This window comes from Ovis canadensis, chromosome X (assembly GCF_042477335.2).
Source record: "Ovis canadensis isolate MfBH-ARS-UI-01 breed Bighorn chromosome X, ARS-UI_OviCan_v2, whole genome shotgun sequence".
Taxonomy (NCBI): Eukaryota; Metazoa; Chordata; class Mammalia; order Artiodactyla; family Bovidae; genus Ovis; species Ovis canadensis.
In genome coordinates this window covers 36,134,761-36,138,382 of record NC_091727.1, presented here as the reverse complement: position 1 = coordinate 36,138,382, position 3,622 = coordinate 36,134,761, and the positions used below count along the sequence as shown (strand labels likewise).

General features: G+C 41.7%; 1 pseudogene; it reads left to right on the top strand.

Annotated features, from left to right (window-relative positions):
• The first annotated feature begins 725 nt into the window (after positions 1-725).
• Positions 726-2,984, top strand: LOC138930680 (ubiquitin-conjugating enzyme E2 variant 1-like; annotated as a pseudogene).
• The last annotated feature ends 638 nt before the right edge of the window (positions 2,985-3,622 follow it).

Genomic DNA, 3,622 nt, shown 5'->3' with positions numbered 1-3,622 from the left:
GAACTGAGGGGCAAGAAGTTAAGAATAAATTCTACAAAGGACCTCCCTGGTGGTCCAGTGGCTAAGACTTCACATTCCCAATACAGGAGCCTGTGTTCAATCCCTGGTCAGCGAACTAGATCTTACATATTCCAACTACAGATCCCACGTGTTGCAATGAAGATCAAAGACCCTGTATGCTGCAATTCAGATCCAGCCCAGCCAATTTTTTTTTTTTAAATTCTAAAATAAATAAATAAATTCTATGAAGTTCAATCATTTATTGCCAGGACCTTTCTGGAGGGGAGTATTTGAAAAAATATGAGCTCAGTAATAAGGAACATAAAACATACTGGACTTGGAAGGGTGTTGGCAAAGACCAAATTCAGAAGCAAAAAGAGAAGCCAGTAGCTCTTTTATTTTTTTTAAAGATATGATGTTGCTGCAAGGAGGCAGGCCAGAGCTTCCTTTTCTGTCATCCCATGTAACCCCTCAGAGGTCGACAGCACCTCTTGAAGCCACCAGGATGACTGTCTGAACTGAAGCCTTACTCCTTTCAATCCTTATTAAAGAGAAATTTAATGGGAAACAATGAAAGTGTCACAGCTGGGTCCTCAGGTTCAGAGAATGCAATATCCATGGCTGAGAAAAAGGACTGGTCCTCAGTAACAACCCAGAGTAAGCCAGTTCCTTCCCACAGCAGTCTCTTCTCTGCCGGTTTAAACTGCAGGGGGTTGAAGAACAACATGGCAGTGAGTTTCCTGGGTTTTCTTATCACTTCTCAAGCAAAAGCCTCCAATCTAAAAAAGCACAGATTAAAATGAAACAAATTAAAAAAAAAAGTTTCCCCTAGTTAGAGGCCCAGAAAATGGGTACCTTAACAACAGAAACCTTTTTTGCAATAGCCACCCTATTCCAGCCCAAAATAAATGAAACAATGGAAAAACTATACCCCTGCCCCACAGTTCCACTGGAGCCAAGCACAAGCTGATCTTTGATTCTGCAGCTCCCCCCTCTACCACAGAGAGGTGGCAGCCCTCTGATTCCCCTGCCCAGTGGAGTTGGCAGGGCTAAGGGCGGAGCTAGTCATCTATACTCTGCTCGGCAGAGGCAGGCTGTGCACATATCCACCTTGTTGTTTTTGTTGTTTAGTTGCTCAGTTGTGTGCAACTTTTGTGACCCCATGGACTGTAGCCCGCCAGGCTCCTCTGTTCATGGGACTTCTCAGGCAAGAATACTGGGAAAATTTTTAAAAATTAAATAAAACTTTAAAAGATGGGTTGTCATTTCCTCCCCCAGGGGATCTTCCTCCCCCAGGGATCAAACCCATGCCTCCTGCATTGGCAGGCGGATTCCTTACCGCTAAGCCACCTGGGAAGTCCACCAATGATTCCCCTGCAGGAACAGTATTGGCAAAGCTGAGTAGGGATCTGATCTTCCATCCCCACCGGTCAGAGCAGGTGTTATTATCATTCTCCCTCCCACTCAGGATGGTGTCAGTAGGATCCAGCAGTGAACAGACTGTCCACATCTTCCTGAAAGAAATGAGACTAAATGAGGTAGTATGAGGCAGAGCTGGTCCCCACTAAGCTTCACAGTCCTTTCCCTGTGTCTGTGGAGCACTATGGGGAGCAGCATCTCACCTCCTACTCACTAGCAATGAGGTAGATGAGGTGATGAGCGGTGGAGCTGGCAGACACTCTATTTCCCTTTCCTCATGTAGCATCAGTGGGGCCCAGCAGGGAGCTGCTGAGCTTCCACATTCACTCAGAATCAACAAGGCAGTAAAAATCAGTGTCACACATTTGCTGGGAAGATGTCAGCATAGGGAAGGGCTGGCTGAACTTAACTTCAGCTGTCTGCAGTGAGGTGTAAATGCTCTGCTCCACTTTTTTAAGGGTGATACCAGTGGAGTCTAGTGGGAAACTGAACATAACACCCACCTGGATCTCATGCTACATCTCAAGAGGTGTAATAAGATCTGAGCTAAATCTCATACCTTATATATATTAAAAAAAAAAGTCCAAAATGTTCAAGGATTTAAATGTAATATTTAAAATTATAAAATCTTTATGAGAAAATAAATAATAGACATACTTTGGGATCAGGTCTAGGCAAGCTATTGTTAAACATGATATCCAAAGCATAATCTATAAAAGGAAAAAATGATAAACTGGACCTCACTAAAATTATAAACCTTTGCTCTGCCAAAAGACTCTGAAGAAGATGAAATGCAAGCTTAAGATTGGGAGAAAATAATTCTAAAGAAGTATATGACAAAGTGGCAGTATCTAGACCATATGAAGAATTATTAAAATCAACAGAAACAACAAAAGAAAAATTCAGTGAGAAACTGGGATAAACACAGACAGACATTTAACCAAAGATAATATTCAAATGACAAAGAAGCATAAGAAAGATGTTTGACATCATTAGCCATTAGGCAAATTAAAACCACTTTGAGATATCACTACATATCTATTAGAATTACTAAAATTAGAAAAAAATAGTGAAAGAGTTAGAGCAATGCACGTTGGCAGCCACTACAGGCTCGGGAGTAAAAGTCTCTCACAATTTTCAATGGTTAGAACTCAAAAAACATCAGAAAGTATTAGGAGATGGCAGTTAGCTAGGGTCTAAAACATGACCAACACATGACGCTTACAAGATGGACAGGAGTGATAACTGGGCCCCCAAGAACAAGCTATGAAAACTGAATACACAGCCTTGAACTAGGATGTGGACCTAAATGCCTAGAAGCATGCCCCTTTGTAAGATCTGTAACAAAAATTAATATAGATGGAGTTAATAGTTCCAATGGAGTTGTGCACCCAAGAGCAAAATGGCAAAATTCATCCAGCATCAAAGTTGTCCTACAAGAGCTTTGGTGCCTAATGTCTAAAGAAAATATGAAACTTCCTCAGCTGCCTGAAAGACAGTGTTATACAGTAGTTAATCCAAAAGAAAAAAACTACAGACCCTCCCATATCCCCCATGAGATTTAAGCAATTGTCATTTTTTTCTTCAAGTAGTAAATTTTCTAGATACATCTTGGAGACCTCAAAGTACTGGAAAGGAAGAGCCCATTCAAAGGCAGTTTATTTTCAGATACTGTAAAGGACACTAATTTTGTGTCCATGTGAAATGTATAAGTTGTGCTATAACAAATAAATCTGTCAAGTATAACCACTATCCACACAGTTGAACTTCTGGGTCCAAGAAATTTAAATTGACTCCCATCATAACCAACAGGGCATATCTAACTTAATTGTTAGCTCTAACTAGTTACATCTAACTCAGCCTTGCTGCAGATTACATGGCCTGGGATCTCTGTCTTCTCCCCCATCCCCTCCTGGTTTCTTTAAGTCTTAAATGATGACCCCCTCAAGCAATTATCCTTCTCCTCACTCTCCACTACCACCCATGACCAAAGCATAGATCATAACTCAGTCAGCTCCCCTCTGAAATTAGCCTTTGATGAGGAATTCAGGGCTTTTCCCATATCACTTCTCTCCCTACCTTGACCAAGAGGTGCTGTTTTTCCCTTCCTCCTCAAGTCCCTTTTTGCACCGTCACCATCCAATACTTTCCATGACACCTCCTTGCTTTGGCCAGAAGCCATCGGGCAAGGTTGGAAAGAGTC